Source organism: Phalangium opilio, unplaced genomic scaffold (assembly GCF_054372755.1).
Source record: "Phalangium opilio isolate 3A_F unplaced genomic scaffold, DU_Popi_V2 ptg000032l_1, whole genome shotgun sequence".
Lineage (NCBI taxonomy): Eukaryota > Metazoa > Arthropoda > Arachnida > Opiliones > Phalangiidae > Phalangium > Phalangium opilio.
The window spans coordinates 900,750-923,104 of record NW_028324159.1 but is presented as its reverse complement, the minus strand read 5'-3'; positions in this window follow the sequence as shown (position 1 = coordinate 923,104).

Below are 22,355 nucleotides of genomic sequence, written 5' to 3'. Positions count from 1 at the left end.
TTCCCGCCATAAATAAGGACTATGAGATTACTCGCCATAAATAAGGACTATGAGATTACTCGCCATAAATAAGGACTATGAGATTTCTCGCCATAAATAAGGACTATGATATTACTGGCCATAAATAAGGACTATGAGATTACTGGCCATAAATAAGGACTATGAAATTACTCGCCATAAATAAGGACTATGAAATTACTTGCCATAAATAAGGACTATGAGATTACTGGCCATAAATAAGGACTACGAAATTACTCGCCATAAATAAGTGCTACGAAATTACTCGCCATAAATAAGTGCTACGAGATTACTCGCCATAAATAAGGACTATGAGATTTCTCGCCATAAATAAGGACTATGAGATTTCCCGCCATAAATAAGGACTATGAGATTTCCCGCCATAAATAAGGACTATGAGATTACTGGCCATAAATAAGGACTATGAGATAACTCGCCATAAATAAGGACTATGAGATAACTCGCCATAAATAAGGACTATGAAATTACTCGCCATAAATAAGGACTATAAAATTACTCGCCATAAATAAGGACTATGAACCTACACGCCATAAATAGGGACTATGAAAATACTCGCCATAAATGAGGACTACGAAATTACTCGCCATAAATAAGTGCTACGAAATTACTCGCCATAAATAAGGCCTACGAAATTATTCGCCATAAATAAGGCCTACGAAATTACTCGCCATAAATAAGTGGTACGAAATTACTCGCCATAAATAAGGACTATGAGATTACTGGCCATAAATAAGGACTAGGAAATTACTAGCCATAAATAAGGACTATGAAAATACTCGCCATAAATGAGGACTACGAAATTACTCGCCATAAATAAGGACTATGAGATTTCCCGCCATAAATAAGGACTATGAGATTTCTCGCCTTAAATAAGGACTATGAGATTACTGGCCATAAATAAGGACTATGAGATAACTCGCCATAAATAAGGACTATGAAATTACTCGCCATAAATAAGGACTATGAAATTACTCGCCATAAATAAGGACTATGAACCTACACGCCATAAATAGGGACTATGAAAATACTCGCCATAAATGAGGACTACGAAATTACTCGCCATAAATAAGTGCTACGAAATTACTCGCCATAAATAAGGCCTACGAAATTATTCGCCATAAATAAGGCCTACGAAATTACTTGCCATAAATAAGTGCTACGAAATTACTCGCCATAAATAAGGACTATGAGATTACTGGCCATAAATAAGGACTAGGAAATTACTAGCCATAAATAAGGACTATGAGATTACTCGCCATAAATAAGGACTATGAGATTACTCGCCATAAATAAGGACTATGAGATTACTCGCCATAAATAAGGACTATGAGATTACTCGCCATAAATAAGGACTATGAGATTTCTCGCCATAAATAAGGACTATGAGATTACTGGCCATAAATAAGGACTATGAGATTACTGGCCATAAATAAGGACTATGAAATTACTTGCCATAAATAAGGACTATGAGATTACTGGCCATAAATAAGGACTACGAAATTTCTCGCCATAAATAAGTGCTACGAAATTACTCGCCATAAATAAGTGCTACGAGATTACTCGCCATAAATAAGGACTATGAGATTTCTCGCCATAAATAAGGACTATGAGATTTCTCGCCATAAATAAGGACTATGAGATTTCCCGCCATAAATAAGGACTATGAGATTTCTTGCCTTAAATAAGGACTATGAGATTACTGGCCTTAAATAAGGACTATGAGATTACTCGCCATAAATAAGGACTATGAAACTACTCGCCATAAATAAGGACTATGAAATTACTCGCCATAAATAAGGACTATGAACCTACACGCCATAAATAGGGACTATGAAAATACTCGCCATAAATGAGGACTACGAAATTACTCGCCATAAATAAGTGCTACGAAATTACTCGCCATAAATAAGGACTATGTGATTACTCGCCATAAATAAGGACTATGAGATTACTCGCCATAAATAAGGACTATGAGATTTCTCGCCATAAATAAGGACTATGAGATTTCTCGCCATAAATAAAGACTATGAAATTAATCGCCATAAATAAGGACTATGAGATTTCTCGCCATAAATAAGGACTATGAAATTACTCGCCATAAATAAGGACTATGAAATTACTCGCCATAAATAAGGACTATGAAATTACTCGCCATAAATAAGTGCTACGAAATTACTCGCCATAAATAAGTGCTACGAAATTATTCGCCATAAGTAAGGGCTACGAAATTACTCGCCATAAATAAGTGCTACGAAATTACTCGCCATAAATAAGGACTATGAGATTACTGGCCATAAATAAGGACTAGGAAATTACTAGCCATAAATAAGGACTATGAGATTACTCGCCATAAATAAGGACTATGAGATTACTCGCCATAAATAAGGACTATGAGATTTCTCGCCATAAATAAGGACTATGAGATTACTGGCCATAAATAAGGACTATGAGATTACTGGCCATAAATAAGGACTATGAAATTACTTGCCATAAATAAGGACTATGAGATTACTGGCCATAAATAAGGACTACGAAATTTCTCGCCATAAATAAGTGCTACGAAATTACTCGCCATAAATAAGTGCTACGAGATTACTCGCCATAAATAAGGACTATGAGATTTCTCGCCATAAATAAGGACTATGAGATTTCTCGCCATAAATAAGGACTATGAGATTTCCCGCCATAAATAAGGACTATGAGATTTCTTGCCTTAAATAAGGACTATGAGATTACTGGCCTTAAATAAGGACTATGAGATTACTCGCCATAAATAAGGACTATGAAATTACTCGCCATAAATAAGGACTATGAAATTACTCGCCATAAATAAGGACTATGAACCTACACGCCATAAATAGGGACTATGAAAATACTCGCCATAAATGAGGACTACGAAATTACTCGCCATAAATAAGTGCTACGAAATTACTCGCCATAAATAAGGACTATGTGATTACTCGCCATAAATAAGGACTATGAGATTACTCGCCATAAATAAGGACTATGAGATTTCTCGCCATAAATAAGGACTATGAGATTTCTCGCCATAAATAAAGACTATGAAATTAATCGCCATAAATAAGGACTATGAGATTTCTCGCCATAAATAAGGACTATGAAATTACTCGCCATAAATAAGGACTATGAAATTACTCGCCATAAATAAGGACTATGAAATTACTCGCCATAAATAAGTGCTACGAAATTACTCGCCATAAATAAGGCCTACGAAATTATTCGCCATAAGTAAGGGCTACGAAATTACTCGCCATAAATAAGTGCTACGAAATTACTCGCCATAAATAAGGACTATGAGATTACTGGCCATAAATAAGGACTAGGAAATTACTAGCCATAAATAAGGACTATGAGATTACTCGCCATAAATAAGGATTATGAGATTACTCGCCATAAATAAGGACTATGAGATTACTCGTTATAAATAAGGACTATGAGATTACTCGCCATAAATAAGGACTATGATATTTCTCGCCATAAATAAGGACTATGAGATTACTGGCCATAAATAAGGACTGTGAGATTACTGGCCATAAATAAGGACTGTGATATTACTGGCCATAAATAAGGACTATGAAATTACTCGCCATAAATAAGGACTATGAAATTACTTGCCATAAATAAGGACTATGAGATTACTGGCCATAAATAAGGACTACGAAATTACTCGCCATAAATAAGTGCTACGAAATTACTCGCCATAAATAAGTGCTACGAGATTACTCGCCATAAATAAGGACTATGAGATTTCTCGCCATAAATAAGGACTATGAGATTTCTCGCCATAAATAAGGACTATGAGATTTCCCGCCATAAATAAGGACTATGAGATTTCTCGCCTTAAATAAGGACTATGAGATTACTGGCCATAAATAAGGACTAGGAAATTACTAGCCATAAATAAGGACTATGAGATTACTCGCCATAAATAAGGACTATGAGATTACTCGCCATAAATAAGGACTATGAGATTACTCGCCATAAATAAGGACTATGAGATTACTCGCCATAAATAAGGACTATGAGATTTCTCGCCATAAATAAGGACTATGAGATTACTGGCCATAAATAAGGACTATGAGATTACTGGCCATAAATAAGGACTATGAGATTACTGGCCATAAATAAGGACTATGAAATTCCTCGCCATAAATAAGGACTATGAAATTACTTGCCATAAATAAGGACTATGAGATTACTGGCCATAAATAAGGACTACGAAATTACTCGCCATAAATAAGTGCTACGAAATTACTCGCCATAAATAAGTGCTACGAGATTACTCGCCATAAATAAGGACTATGAGATTTCTCGCCATAAATAAGGACTATGAGATTTCTCGCCATGAATAAGGACTATGAGATTTCCCGCCATAAATAAGGACTATGAGATTACTCGCCATAAATAAGGACTATGAGATTACTCGCCATAAATAAGGACTATGAGATTTCTCGCCATAAATAAGGACTATGAGATTACTGGCCATAAATAAGGACTAGGAAATTACTAGCCATAAATAAGGACTATGAGATTACTCGCCATAAATAAGGACTATGAGATTACTCGCCATAAATAAGGACTATGAAATTACTCGCCATAAATAAGGACTATGAGATTACTCGCCATAAATAAGGACTATGAGATTTCTCGCCATAAATAAGGACTATGAGATTACTGGCCATAAATAAGGACTATGAGATTACTGGCCATAAATAAGGACTATGAGATTACTGGCCATAAATAAGGACTATGAAATTCCTCGCCATAAATAAGGACTATGAAATTACTTGCCATAAATAAGGACTATGAGATTACTGGCCATAAATAAGGACTACGAAATTACTCGCCATAAATAAGTGCTACGAAATTACTCGCCATAAATAAGTGCTACGAGATTACTCGCCATAAATAAGGACTATGAGATTTCTCGCCATAAATAAGGACTATGAGATTTCTCGCCATGAATAAGGACTATGAGATTTCCCGCCATAAATAAGGACTATGAGATTACTCGCCATAAATAAGGACTATGAGATTACTCGCCATAAATAAGGACTATGAGATTTCTCGCCATAAATAAGGACTATGAGATTACTGGCTATAAATAAGGACTATGAGATTACTGGCCATAAATAAGGACTATGAAATTACTCGCCATAAATAAGGACTATGAAATTACTTGCCATAAATAAGGACTATGAGATTACTGGCCATAAATAAGGACTACGAAATTACTCGCCATAAATAAGTGCTACGAAATTACTCGCCATAAATAAGTGCTACGAGATTACTCGCCATAAATAAGGACTATGAGATTTCTCGCCATAAATAAGGACTATGAGATTTCCCGCCATAAATAAGGACTATGAGATTTCTCGCCTTAAATAAGGACTATGAGATTACTGGCCATAAATAAGGACTATGAGATAACTCGCCATAAATAAGGACTATGAAATTACTCGCCATAAATAAGGACTATGAAATTACTCGCCATAAATAAGGACTATGAACCTACACGCCATAAATAGGGACTATGAAAATACTCGCCATAAATGAGGACTACGAAATTACTCGCCATAAATAAGTGCTACGAAATTACTCGCCATAAATAAGGCCTACGAAATTATTCGCCATAAATAAGGCCTACGAAATTACTCGCCATAAATAAGTGCTACGAAATTACTCGCCATAAATAAGGACTATGAGATTACTGGCCATAAATAAGGACTAGGAAATTACTAGCCATAAATAAGGACTATGAGATTACTCGCCATAAATAAGGACTATGAGATTACACGCCATAAATAAGGACTATGAGATTACTCGCCATAAATAAGGACTATGAGATTACTCGCCATAAATAAGGACTATGAGATTTCTCGTCATAAATAAGGACTATGAGATTACTGGCCATAAATAAGGACTATGAGATTACTGGCCATCAATAAGGACTATGAGATTACTGGCCATAAATAAGGACTATGAAATTACTCGCCATAAATAAGGACTATGAAATTACTTGCCATAAATAAGGACTATGAGGTTACTGGCCATAAATAAGGACTACGAAATTACTCGCCATAAATAAGTGCTACGAAATTACTCGCCATAAATAAGTGCTACGAGATTACTCGCCATAAATAAGGACTATGAGATTTCTCGCCATAAATAAGGACTATGAGATTTCTCGCCATAAATAAGGACTATGAGATTTCCCGCCATAAATAAGGACTATGAGATTTCTCGCCTTAAATAAGGACTATGAGATTACTGGCCTTAAATAAGGACTATGAAATTACTCGCCATAAATAAGGACTATGAAATTACTCGCCATAAATAAGGACTATGAACCTACACGCCATAAATAGGGACTATGAAAATACTCGCCATAAATGAGGACTTCGAAATTACTCGCCATAAATAAGTGCTACGAAATTACTCGCCATAAATAAGGACTATGTGATTACTCGCCATAAATAAGGACTATGAGATTACTCGCCATAAATAAGGACTATGAGATTTCTCGCCATAAATAAGGACTATGAGATTTCTCGCCATAAATAAAGACTATGAAATTAATCGCCATAAATAAGGACTATGAGATTTCTCGCCATAAATAAGGACTATGAAATTACTCGCCATAAATAAGGACTATGAAATTACTCGCCATAAATAAGGACTATGAAATTACTCGCCATAAATAAGTGCTACGAAATTACTCGCCATAAATAAGGCCTACGAAATTATTCGCCATAAGTAAGGGCTACGAAATTACTCGCCATAAATAAGTGCTACGAAATTACTCGCCATAAATAAGGACTATGAGATTACTGGCCATAAATAAGGACTAGGAAATTACTAGCCATAAATAAGGACTATGAGATTACTCGCCATAAATAAGGACTATGAGATTACTCGCCATAAATAAGGACTATGAGATTACTCGCCATAAATAAGGACTATGAGATTACTCGCCATAAATAAGGACTATGATATTTCTCGCCATAAATAAGGACTATGAGATTACTGGCCATAAATAAGGACTGTGAGATTACTGGCCATAAATAAGGACTGTGAGATTACTGGCCATAAATAAGGACTATGAAATTACTCGCCATAAATAAGGACTATGAAATTACTTGCCATAAATAAGGACTATGAGATTACTGGCCATAAATAAGGACTACGAAATTACTCGCCATAAATAAGTGCTACGAAATTACTCGCCATAAATAAGTGCTACGAAATTACTCGCCATAAATAAGTGCTACGAGATTACTCGCCATAAATAAGGACTATGAGATTTCTCGCCATAAATAAGGACTATGAGATTTCTCGCCATAAATAAGGACTATGAGATTTCCCGCCATAAATAAGGACTATGAGATTTCTCGCCTTAAATAAGGACTATGAGATTACTGGCCATAAATAAGGACTAGGAAATTACTAGCCATAAATAAGGACTATGAGATTACTCGCCATAAATAAGGACTATGAGATTACTCGCCATAAATAAGGACTATGAGATTACTCGCCATAAATAAGGACTATGAGATTACTCGCCATAAATAAGGACTATGAGATTTCTCGCCATAAATAAGGACTATGAGATTACTGGCCATAAATAAGGACTATGAGATTACTGGCCATAAATAAGGACTATGAGATTACTGGCCATAAATAAGGACTATGAAATTCCTCGCCATAAATAAGGACTATGAAATTACTTGCCATAAATAAGGACTATGAGATTACTGGCCATAAATAAGGACTACGAAATTACTCGCCATAAATAAGTGCTACGAAATTACTCGCCATAAATAAGTGCTACGAGATTACTCGCCATAAATAAGGACTATGAGATTTCTCGCCATAAATAAGGACTATGAGATTTCTCGCCATGAATAAGGACTATGAGATTTCCCGCCATAAATAAGGACTATGAGATTACTCGCCATAAATAACGACTATGAGATTACTCGCCATAAATAAGGACTATGAGATTTCTCGCCATAAATAAGGACTATGAGATTACTGGCTATAAATAAGGACTATGAGATTACTGGCCATAAATAAGGACTATGAAATTACTCGCCATAAATAAGGACTATGAAATTACTTGCCATAAATAAGGACTATGAGATTACTGGCCATAAATAAGGACTACGAAATTACTCGCCATAAATAAGTGCTACGAAATTACTCGCCATAAATAAGTGCTACGAGATTACTCGCCATAAATAAGGACTATGAGATTTCTCGCCATAAATAAGGACTATGAGATTTCCCGCCATAAATAAGGACTATGAGATTTCTCGCCTTAAATAAGGACTATGAGATTACTGGCCATAAATAAGGACTATGAGATAACTCGCCATAAATAAGGACTATGAGATTACTGGCCATAAATAAGGACTGTGAGATTACTGGCCATAAATAAGGACTGTGAGATTACTGGCCATAAATAAGGACTATGAAATTACTCGCCATAAATAAGGACTATGAAATTACTTGCCATAAATAAGGACTATGAGATTACTGGCCATAAATAAGGACTACGAAATTACTCGCCATAAATAAGTGCTACGAAATTACTCGCCATAAATAAGTGCTACGAAATTACTCGCCATAAATAAGTGCTACGAGATTACTCGCCATAAATAAGGACTATGAGATTTCTCGCCATAAATAAGGACTATGAGATTTCTCGCCATAAATAAGGACTATGAGATTTCCCGCCATAAATAAGGACTATGAGATTTCTCGCCTTAAATAAGGACTATGAGATTACTGGCCATAAATAAGGACTAGGAAATTACTAGCCATAAATAAGGACTATGAGATTACTCGCCATAAATAAGGACTATGAGATTACTCGCCATAAATAAGGACTATGAGATTACTCGCCATAAATAAGGACTATGAGATTACTCGCCATAAATAAGGACTATGAGATTTCTCGCCATAAATAAGGACTATGAGATTACTGGCCATAAATAAGGACTATGAGATTACTGGCCATAAATAAGGACTATGAGATTACTGGCCATAAATAAGGACTATGAGATTACTGGCCATAAATAAGGACTATGAAATTCCTCGCCATAAATAAGGACTATGAAATTACTTGCCATAAATAAGGACTATGAGATTACTGGCCATAAATAAGGACTACGAAATTACTCGCCATAAATAAGTGCTACGAAATTACTCGCCATAAATAAGTGCTACGAGATTACTCGCCATAAATAAGGACTATGAGATTTCTCGCCATAAATAAGGACTATGAGATTTCTCGCCATGAATAAGGACTATGAGATTTCCCGCCATAAATAAGGACTATGAGATTACTCGCCATAAATAAGGACTATGAGATTACTCGCCATAAATAAGGACTATGAGATTTCTCGCCATAAATAAGGACTATGAGATTACTGGCTATAAATAAGGACTATGAGATTACTGGCCATAAATAAGGACTATGAAATTACTCGCCATAAATAAGGACTATGAAATTACTTGCCATAAATAAGGACTATGAGATTACTGGCCATAAATAAGGACTACGAAATTACTCGCCATAAATAAGTGCTACGAAATTACTCGCCATAAATAAGTGCTACGAGATTACTCGCCATAAATAAGGACTATGAGATTTCTCGCCATAAATAAGGACTATGAGATTTCCCGCCATAAATAAGGACTATGAGATTTCTCGCCTTAAATAAGGACTATGAGATTACTGGCCATAAATAAGGACTATGAGATAACTCGCCATAAATAAGGACTATGAAATTACTCGCCATAAATAAGGACTATGAAATTACTCGCCATAAATAAGGACTATGAACCTACACGCCATAAATAGGGACTATGAAAATACTCGCCATAAATGAGGACTACGAAATTACTCGCCATAAATAAGTGCTACGAAATTACTCGCCATAAATAAGGCCTACGAAATTATTCGCCATAAATAAGGCCTACGAAATTACTCGCCATAAATAAGTGCTACGAAATTACTCGCCATAAATAAGGACTATGAGATTACTGGCCATAAATAAGGACTAGGAAATTACTAGCCATAAATAAGGACTATGAGATTACTCGCCATAAATAAGGACTATGAGATTACACGCCATAAATAAGGACTATGAGATTACTCGCCATAAATAAGGACTATGAGATTACTCGCCATAAATAAGGACTATGAGATTTCTCGTCATAAATAAGGACTATGAGATTACTGGCCATAAATAAGGACTATGAGATTACTGGCCATAAATAAGGACTATGAGATTACTGGCCATAAATAAGGACTATGAAATTACTCGCCATAAATAAGGACTATGAAATTACTTGCCATAAATAAGGACTATGAGATTACTGGCCATAAATAAGGACTACGAAATTACTCGCCATAAATAAGTGCTACGAAATTACTCGCCATAAATAAGTGCTACGAGATTACTCGCCATAAATAAGGACTATGAGATTTCTCGCCATAAATAAGGACTATGAGATTTCTCGCCATAAATAAGGACTATGAGATTTCCCGCCATAAATAAGGACTATGAGATTTCTCGCCTTAAATAAGGACTATGAGATTACTGGCCTTAAATAAGGACTATGAGATTACTCGCCATAAATAAGGACTATGAAATTACTCGCCATAAATAAGGACTATGAAATTACTCGCCATAAATAAGGACTATGAACCTACACGCCATAAATAGGGACTATGAAAATACTCGCCATAAATGAGGACTTCGAAATTACTCGCCATAAATAAGTGCTACGAAATTACTCGCCATAAATAAGGACTATGAACCTACACGCCATAAATAGGGACTATGAAAATACTCGCCATATAAGGACTATGAGATTACTCGCCATAAATAAGGACCATGAAATTACTCGCCATAAATAAGGACTACGAAATCACTCGCCATAGATAAGGACTACGAGATTTCTCGCCATAAATATGGACTACGAAATTACTCGCCATAAATAAGTGCTACGAAATTACTCGCCATAAATAAGTGCTACGAGATTACTCGCCATAAATAAGGACTATGAGATTTCTCGCCATAAATAAGGACTATGAGATTTCTCGCCATAAATAAGGACTATGAGATTTCCCGCCATAAATAAGGACTATGAGATCTCTCGCCTTAAATAAGGACTATGAGATTACTGGCCTTAAATAAGGACTATGAGATTACTCGCCATAAATAAGGACTATGAAATTACTCGCCATAAATAAGGACTATGAAATTACTCGCCATAAATAAGGACTATGAACCTACACGCCATAAATAGGGACTATGAAAATACTCGCCATAAATGAGGACTTCGAAATTACTCGCCATAAATAAGGACTATGAACCTACACGCCATAAATAGGGACTATGAAAATACTCGCCATATAAGGACTATGAGATTACTCGCCATAAATAAGGACCATGAAATTACTCGCCATAAATAAGGACTACGAAATCACTCGCCATAAATAAGGACTACGAGATTTCTCGCCATAAATATGGACTACGAAATTACTCGCCATAAATAAGGACTATGAAACTACTTGCCATAAATAAGGACTATGAAATAAGAGTAATATCAATGTCTTTGTACAATGGATTAACTTTTTTCAGTTTAGCGACGGCCTTTTTCAAAGCATCAAGGCGAACAATTTTCTGCCAAATCTTTTTGTCACTAGTAGGCAAACCATTAACCAAGACGTGCAATTCGTGATCTTTAGGCAGTGCTGCTGATATCATATCCAAATTTTTTTGGACTGGAATTGGCAAATATATGATTCTACCTTTCGAAGCTTTCACTGCGCCAAACTGCATGTTGGAATTAGTTTTAGAGGTTTGGCAAAGGAAGAGTGAAGATGCAGCTTTGGATAATGTTTCTAAAACTTTTTTCAATGTGACAGCTGGGACATTTGGTAACGTTTTGCGACTTTGTCCACAATAGTTACCGCAGAGCTTAAGAGTCAGTAGTTTCCATTTTTTCGCATAGTTTTGGCAAGAGAACCCATAAGAATACACTAGCATCTTGTTGTTGGTTGTGGGTAAAAGGCAGGCCAACAGCCGTTCGCAAATTGAAACCGTCGTCGCAGGAGCTCGTATTGGAATTTTCAACATGCTCAATAGTGTTACGGAGGCAAGTCAAAATAGGCTTATCGCTCAATGATACTTTATGCCCTTTAACCATTTTTCTTAATTCCGGAATCAGTAAGAGCAATTGCAAAACCTTTCAAGGGAAAAATGTCTATACTCTGAAGACCTTGTCTGATCTTTTTATTTGGTCTTTCTTTTGCTGTTTCATCAAATCGCTCTCCTTCACCTTCTAAAATACTCTTCGACGTTGGCCTTTTTGTACCTCTCTTTGCTTCCGATCCAACTATTTCTATAAGCGGTAGATCAGGTCTGTGTGTTTTTGACGCAGCCTGTTATACTCCGCAATGGCTCGTCCATCTGCCATAATTTTATTCGGGACTAATTGCAAGAGATGGAGACCGGCCAAGGAAGTCACTCGCGATAAAGCGACGTATGCCATGCCGGTTCCAAATAAACTTGATCCCAAATCCATAATTAATCAAAACGCGTCTTGGATTTAACCAAGACCTAAAAAGTATCGATAAGAACAAGGTTAATCACTTGACTGAATGAGCAGATATTGAAACTTTTTTTAATTAAATCTTACATGCTTAAGAAAGTAATGTTCCATCACCCTATTCCATTGAGTAAACTTATTTTACTGGTAGTAAATATTTGACCTCTCAATAATTTGAAAAATTTACTTATCTCGTGTTTTCGAGCACAATTCCATTCCCCGAAAACATTTTATAACTACATTTATTATCACTTTTAAGAGAGTACGTGTATGACATTGTGTCGTTAATAGGTTGCTAACATATCCCTCCGTTCATGCCCTGTACGCTCCATAGTGAAACCTTTTGTTAATTTTAGTGCAAATTTCAACAATGGCAGCACATTCAATAGGGACGTTATGATTTTTGCTCTTGGTTAAACTGAATTATGTAATAGACCACTTCGGCATATCTTAGAGGGAAAGACACGGGGGTAAAACTTAGCCTTCCAACTCGCTCGATGGAAAGATCATAAATAGAGCAGAGATAGCAGAGATGGCGAGGGGTGAACCTATCCTGTATGTCCCGATACTGAGGATTGACAATCTCTTTTTTTTACGTAGAATGGGTCTATAGCAGCGGTACGACAGACAATGGTCACACGGTTCTATGCCATGGCGTTTGTATGGTTCGCAAGCAGTAGGGGCGTCCATGATATTCGTAACTTTTGATTTTCTTTGTTGTAATTTTTAACTTAAGTACGGTCGTAGCCTGAAAATTCTGACTTGGTTATTTTGCAATATAGCCTGCGTTCACCGAATCGCGTGATCTAGGACGCTGTGGCTCGACTCCGCTACGTAGTCTGTATATCTTCCGGAACACGGAACATGTATTATCGGTTTTTAAAGGAATATGGGATTTATTAACTTGTCGCTGTAAGGTGGGGTGGCGTAGCGGCTAGCGCTTTCGCCTCGCAGCATGAGGATCCCGGGTTCGATCCCGGACTGTGGCACCGGGTGAAAATCTGGGAACTAATCCTTCTGCGTAGAGTTTGCAAGTTCTCTCCCCGCTTGTTAAAAGGAGTTTTCCTCCGCGGTCTCACCCGGTTTCTCCTTTCCATCAAAATTTGCAGAGGTTAACGGTAATAGTTAGTATGGGGCGCTGTAGGTTAGCTGTGGCATAGGGGCTAGCCACCACCCCTCTATGCATTGTAAAGGGACCCACCTGTAAACAAGCCACAGGCTTAGTGTGGAAATCCCTTCATAGACCAAGCTTAGATTATTATATTATTATTATAATCTTCCTATAGTAAAGGTAGTATTTCTATTAGCCCCAGAGACTTTTGGTAACACTCTGTAAGCATTTGGTAGAACAGTTTTATAGAAATTGAAATGGTAGAAGATATATATAAAATAAAATTTGTTCGAATATTTAAACTTCAATTTGGTCGAATTATTTCGTAGTTGTCCTATTTCAAGGCGAGGAATGCTCTCAAAAACAAGTACTATTTGCTGACGAATACTTTAAAAAGTAATTCACACAGAATTCTCGAGCTGTTTAATGCGTAATTGAGTGGGCTATTGCCTTGGTAACGAGGCCAGCGAAAGGCAAGGCATGAGAATGGCACAAGGCGTACTTCTATCAAGGGGGGTATACAACTATACATCCTCCTTGTTCGTATCGGGCACAGCAGAGACTAAAGCAGACTACCCTTAATCGTTTTGTCATTGTTATGTTGTAGTTATATGGTATTTTCCACACGAAAACTCTTAGAAGTGATAATAAATGTAGTTATAAAATGTTTTCGGGGAATGGAATTGTGCTCGAAAACCCGAGATAAGTAAATTTTTAAAATTATTGAGAGGGAAAATATTTACTACCAGTCAAATAAGTTTATTCAATGGAATAGGGTGATGGAACATTACTTTCTTAAGCATGTAAGATTTAATTAAAAAAGTTTCAATATCTGCTCATTCAGTCAAGTGATTAACCTTGTTCTTATCGATACTTTGTAGGTCTTGGTTAAATCCAAGACGCGTTTTGATTAATATCTGTTACTTCGGTCTTAATTTTTATTAATTTTACGTACACGCGGTGGTGATTAATTTATTTCAGTACTCATTCCCGCATGCCGCAGAAAAGGAAATAGTTTGACATTCAATAGACTGAGAGTTAGTAGCTAAGGGAACATCACGTCAATATTTTTAGTCTTAATTACTGATAAAATAAGATATACGAGGGTGTGATGTCATGACAAAGATTTTAGTTTGAGATTTTAGTTGGACTATTTTTGATGAACTCAGACCAGAATATACCAGTTGCTTTCACGCTAATTTTGAACCCCATTTCCAATGTCATTGTGTCAACAAGACCTTATTCAGAACGGATATTTCTCTGAACCTTTACACGAGATTCAACATATAGAATACCATCTTTTGTGGTGCTCTAACTTTAACCTAATTTAAGAAACTAAAATAGGATTTTTTTTTTGTTAAAAATGACATTAAATAAGACAACTGGCAATAATTTGGCAATATTTCAGGGGAAAAGAAATACAATTTTGTAGTATTTTGGAAAAGATGGCAATTTCAAAGTAATTTGATATACAAAAACAGGAATACATTTAGCCATTCAGTTTTAATGAAAAGGGCCCCTCCTTTGGCGCGTCTTAAAAAGATTTTCTCTTCCGTATAGTGTGATAGTTTGGCATATTTTATTTTTAGCTCTGTCCTTAAGTACAATTTTAATTTGATTTAGCCATTGGGATAGATGATAAATGGTTAGCCAGTGTACTACGGGAGTCTGGCAATGGAACTGTGCTTAGATTTATCATTGAATATAGGAAATAACAGGATCAACAAATTGTTTACTAGTATTTATGAAACTAATGGTAACTATTTTACCTTTGATAAATAAAGTCAAATGAGAGTTACAGTAGTTTATTGATGACAAAAGTTAGGGTTAATAATATTATTTATTTTTATAATAGTTAAAATATAAATTGTAATTTTTTAAAGTTATGACTGTTCAATAATTACTTTCAAATCATTAAAACAATAAATTGCTTTAAGAATATTTTGGTTAAACTTTTTTTCAAGGTTTAAACACGCATTATTTTTTTGGAATGTGCTAAAGATTTATTTTAAAAACACATTTGGTTTGATAATTGCTACGTTTATTTATAGCACGCAATTTGGAATTAAATTTACCTTTATGTTATTTATTTAAGGTATTCATTATAATTATTTTCCAGTGAATAAAAATTTTGTTTTTCACGTTTAAAGCTAATAGTTGCGTATTTTAAAGGGTTTCATTCGTAACTTTATAAGGAAAATTGTTTTTGACACCAGAAAGGCTTTTGAAAATAATTTAGTGATTGCGTCCTGGCTGGCAAAAAATAGACCTTAACAGGGAAAAGCTATAAGTAACTATAATTAATTTTAACTGAATCTAAGATGTAAGTTTCACTATGAATACACGAGAGGGATTAAAAAAATGTTCAAAGACAGTCATACGTGTAGGTTGGACTTAGAAGTATGAAAAGTTCAACATTACGTTTGAACACCCATAATCATTTTGTTTATCTCTCAAGTGAATAATTCAATGATCGAAAAATATTTATACTCATTTAATCCTAGGACTGAAAAATTAGGAATATATAATAGCCAGAAAAATAGTAAGCACGGGTTTTAATATTATATTTTTTTAGGTATAAAAAGGGAAGGGGAGTTTGTTAAAATACTGCTAATATACTTAAAGATTCTTTTTAAAATTGGTGGTGATTTGTTGGTATAGAATCTGCAGTTTAGCTCAGAGAGTTAATGAAGCGCCTTGTATTTCGTTAGTGACATCTCCAATCCAGTTGATTTAATTTTTCTTTTTTAAATTTAATACTATTGAACTAAGATGGCGTTAGTGGTTAATGTCATTAATTGGTAGCTTTTTACTGGCTCCATCGCGCGCGATTTTGTTTTGTTAATGTAGAATCTGCAATATAGTTCAGAGAGTTAATGATGTGCCTTGTGTTTAGTAGCGACATCTCCAGTCCATTTTATTCTTTTTTGTATATTTATTACTTTTGAACTCAGATAGCATTACTGCTTAACGTCATTAACTGGCAGCTTTATTTTACTAATTCCACCGAGCTTGTTTTGTTTGGCAAAAGTCCGTAAAATAACGTTCATAACAATGGTATATTAGCTTTAAAGCGTTTCGAGGGAAATTGAAATTGAAGTCCAAGGTGATTATGCGATTAATCACAGTTGGTTTTTTTAGAGTAACAAGTGAAGTACTTGAGGTTTAATCGGGTGGTGAAGGAGGGGGATTTGGGGTATTTCACCACCCGCGGACACGGGGTAGTCAGTTCCTGTAGGGTAGGCATGCTGACAAGTCCCTTATTCCCTCAAAACTTTGTCGCCCAGAAGCTTGGCTTACAGGAGTGCGCCCAAACTCCCAACATAGTAAAGTACATAATTTTAGTAACAAACCATTGCTGTTCTAAATTTTAATGACGTTGAAGCAACTTTTGTTCAAAAAAGTTTTTTAGCGAATTCATAGCTGTTATGAACTTCTATTGTGTTTATGAACTTGAAGGCAAGGTTTGCCAAGCCATTACATAATTATGCAAGGAAACCAAATAATTGACATGTATTATTTGGCCTTGGTACCGCTTGACGTTCTATAGACACACACTGAACCAATACGAAAGTTATTTCTTTGAATATCTTTGCTGTTCTTAATCCGAAGTCGCTCTCATTCTTTGAACACGCCAGTCTTAAGTGTCTGTTATTTCTTCATAGAAGTTGAATATTTCTTGATTTGTCGATCTTGATTTTTGTAAGTGGTATTAGATTGGGTCGGGTACACATTATTGATAAGTTATACAAAGAAAAGGTTATATTAATAAATAATATTGAAACAAAATCTTCGCTACAGGGGTTTGAAATTAAAACAGTATAATATTAGATTAAATTAATTTAATTTATAAAATCTCGTGGATTTTTTTGAACGGTTTGTAATTGTTAATGCAAAAAAATTTATGGGCGTCTTAATGTAAAAAAAATATAGCGCGCTTAAAAGAGAAAATATGGTAGTTGCGAAACTGATTTAGAGAACTCTTCGAATATATTAATTTTAATCAGTATTTATTTAATATTTGGATACGAGTGTCTAAATCTCAGTTCCAAAAATCTGTTCAATGTTAACTAATAGTTTGTCTCAATAGTATCACCAGCTTATTAAAGAATTATATTTAATCACATAGCATTACCAACAGGGGCTACGTTTTTAACTTGTTTTTACATAAAATACCATTGGGGCAAGACTAATACAGAGTATTAAAAATCCTTCACTAGAAAATTTACAAATTAATGCAAGAATCATCGCCTTTTTTCATAACAATAGCATAGCCCTACAATCCTCCCTCCTCTCCCATTCACGGTTATTATAGTCTGGGCAACATCAAAATTAATCTCGAACCATTGTAAACCTTAAACATGCTCGAGGGCCAACAATCTTACCCAAGCATAAATCACTTTAAAGGGAATATTAAACTATTAGTATATCTTTGACATATATGATGCTCCTCTCTGGTACGAATATTGAAATTTTAGGCTTTACTCGGGGTAAATTTAATATGGACTTCAGGCACGTTATGTTTAGACTCTTTCCAAGAGCAAAGCAGTGACGTCAGTCAAGTTACTGACGAATCTCTCCTTTTTTCTGATCATTGCATCGCTGACCTCGTACCAGCCGTTGTCTTTTCTCACAAAGTTCACATAATGTCCCTCGGCCAACGATTGACCTTTATGAATAATCACCCCTTTAGTTTTAAAGAGAATCTTGTTCAAAGTGACATTTTGATTTTCAAAATTTTGATATTTTAGTCGAAATCTTAATTGGTCGACCATCCTTGTAATCGCCCCGTAGAAGGCACAGAAAAACGTACTTTCCGCTGGATATCAATACATCACGCTCTTGTATTGTTGGATTATTACAAGAAACGCACCGCATCTCTGTTAATCTCATCCTTTTTTCTAGAGATTTCCAATCAATTTTATCTCGGTTTTCTAGTGGAAGATTGAAAATGTTGCTTTCAACAATATTTTCCGAATTTTGTTCAACTTGACATTTGGGGCATTTGGTAACGTTTCACGACTTTGACCAAAAAAGATCTTTTAGAGCCTTAGAGTAATCGGCTTCCATTTCTTGGCTTAGTGTCGTCAAGAGGACCATCAAAAATTCACTGGCGTCTTGTTGCCCATTTTGCGCAAAGTGATTGCCAACAGCTATTCTCAGTTCCAACCCTTTACGACTGAAACTTCCTCGAGAACTCTCGATGTCGTTTATCGTGTTATGAAGGCACCGTAAAACTGGTTTTTCAACGAACGATCCATTGTAAGATTTAACCAATTCTCTTAATTCCGGCACTAATAAGAGCAGTTGCAAAGCGCTATTAGAATAGCACGTTACTTGATCATCGTTAGCTAAACCCTTCAAGGGAAAAGCTTTCCTTTTCTTCTTCGGTGTTTCTTCACATCTCTCTTCCTTGCCTTCTAAAAGGCTTTTAGATAGTGTAGGCGCACTTCTTTACCCACCGCACCTTTCTTTCGACTCCGTTATTTCCAAAACAGGCAGATCTGGCCTATATTTTTTGCGAAGCCTGTTATACTCCATTATGGCTCGTCCATCCGCCTTAGTTTTAGTCGGATCGAACTGTAATAGATGGAGTCCGGCTAAGGACGTCACTATCGATAAAGCGACGTACGCCATGCCCTTTCCAAATAAATTTGGACCCAAATCCATAATTGCGCATTTTAAACTCATTCCTTGGCTTTTGTGTATCGTAATAGCGTACGCCAGGATGACGGGAAACTGCGAGCGCTTAACGTAAATGATTGCCATGAGCAAAAAAGTCAGTGTTAGCGTCGTCGTTATTCGGTTCGCGATCTACTCTGAGAAAAATACCAATAACGTTTCCTTTTTCGTCATTCTTAAATCCAGTTATGAAACCCATCGTACCATTTACAACGCCTTCTTCAAAACTGATATTCCTTCTGACCATTATGTGGCAGCCAACGCACAGAAATAATTTGCTCTCCAAACCACCCGTTTTGGACGGTTCGTTTTCTAGCCTTTGCAGTCTCCTGAGAATGTTTTTATTCATTTTTTGGCCGTAGTCAGCGAGTCTATCCTTGCAAGGAATGACTTCAACTTTCTCGACGTTTTTTCGCAGCATTTCACAGTTGAATTTTTCGCACATGGCTAATTTAGGCATCAAACAAATTGGGTGAAACCCTTCATTGGACAGCTTAATGAAAAGGTCCATAGCCACCTCGATTTGTTGTCCGTCAGCAACCAATCTACTTTTTAAGGTTGCAACATCAGCTTCGGAAATATTTCCAATTCTAACTCTGCTTAAAATGTCGCTGTAACTTTGGTCGTTGGCTTGTCTAACATTTTGCGTTAGTTCATCGTATTTAAAAAACTTCCAAAGATCACTTCCTCCGATGCAATTGAATCTAATTCTGGCTTCTTCGGAAGTGATTTTGATGAACGCGGGATTCCCTTGAACTGGAGGCAATTGGAAAAAGTCTCCGAAAACAAGGATAGAGACCACACCACCAAATGGTTGGTTCATTTCCCAAAATTCGTTCAGCCTCAAGTGAACGTGAGTCAGTAACACCGACGAGACCATGGAAATTTCATCAATAATTAACAATTTTAAATTTCCCAAAGTTTCTTTCATAATGCTCATATTGTCAGAACTTAGGGAATGATATTCGGCAATACGCCCATGATCTACCGGCAACATTAGTAATCTGTGTAATGTTACGCCATTAACATTCAACGCTGCCAAACCCGTTGTCGCGGCAATTGCCACGCTAGCAGGATTTTGAAAGCGTCGCCTTACGGCGTTGGCGAGTGTCGATAAGAAACGATTTGCCAGTGCCACCAGGTCCCGACACAAAAAGGCATTTGTTTCCAGATTTTTCTCCCTCTTGGGAGAAGTGATCCAGGATGTGATCATATATTCGCCTTTGATCCGAGTTTAGTAACGACAAATTGTCAACATCAGTCTCGAAATTCATTTCCATGGCAGCTTCGACATCAGCCATCGCATTCTCAACTTCAATAACAATTTCCTTTCCTTGCAACGCATTTTCATCGTCGTCACTTTCTGCTTCCGAAATTACGGTTTCTGGCTCTTTCGCCTTTTTAGAAGCCTCGCGTTTTTTTTTCAACTTCTTTGGAAACCGAGAGTTTCTCGTGATATTCTCTCATATGTTTTAACACAGAAAGCGAGTTTTCGAAAGCATCAGCGTAAGTTTTAAACTCGCCTAATAGTTCAGTTTCGTCACGCCAAGGTTTGAAGAGGATCAGTAGAGCGTGACAATACTTTTCTTTCTCCTCTATCGGGTCGTGAATGTAGTGCTCCACTATGTAGGGCTTAATTCTCTTTCTCATGAAACCCAGATTGTTTTTCAACTCGATTACATTCGCATTTTTCTCGACACCTTCAGAGTGCTTCGCGTAATCGTAAAACTGACCAAATTCCCGCAAACTAAGATTTTCCAAGCTGTCGGGACGATTCGGATACTTGTCGTCGACGAACCCTTTTTGGCATGTGTCCTTGCTTTCGGGGTCAGTTTCCCTCAAACGAGCGAGTTCCTTGTAACCTTTCAAAATTCTCGATCGGTTTTCTTTCAAGTTAGTGTTTATAAATTGAGTGCTGTCGGACTTGTTATAAAGATCTTGGCCCAACATCATATCAAGAGCTTCATAAATCCCTATTTGCTTCTACGTCAAAGATTTCAATCTATAGGCAAATAATTTTTTGGACAAACTTTCATTCCCTAACTCGGCAAAAGTTTGGTCCATGTCAGCTCGGTCTCCCTTCGTCACGTACGCAGTGACATAGTTTGCCACTATTTCCGATTTGTCAGCGACAAATTGCAAATCCATATTGGCTTTGGAAGCCAAAAGAAGCGAGGGATTATAATCATTTATTAACTCTCCGTGCTGTTTTCTCGCAGAGTCGTGCAGTCGTTTCTGCACCTTTTTCATCTTACGATGACGAGTAACTGACCTGACAGAATTCATAGTGGCAACGTTTGTTACGTTTCGAGGGAAACCGTAACGACACACTTTTGATCCCTTTTTAGAATTTTTCACCTTTTTGTAACAACTGGAGGTGAATTTGTGAGTTTGAAATTTTTTTACCAGCCGGTGCAGCTCCGGACTTACCGATGCGCTTGGCATCGAACACGTGACGTGTTTTTGCACATAATCCAAAATAGTCTCGGCCGAAGAAGTTCCAATCTTTGGAGCGTCCTTGGCCCACAAAAGCATGTGGTAGTGAGGTAAACCTCGAGATTGGTATTCAACCCGCCAAAAATGATGTTCTATCATGCTAAGAACTGGATTTTGCTTAAACAAGACAAAGTTGTTTAACAGCGACCGCACTTTGTTGTGAAAGTGCAAATTGACGCTAAGTGGATCGAAATTCAAAAATTCAGCCTCCGTCATCGACTCTACTCCTGGAACGTCTGAATTCACTTTTCTCAAGTGATCGTGCAGTTCCACGTCATCATATTCGGCCGGATTAAAAGTAAAGAGCCAGGTGGGAGGGCCAAATTCCCGAATCATCTCTAGAACGGATCTAAGGACTTTATACCAGTAGTCCTTAGTA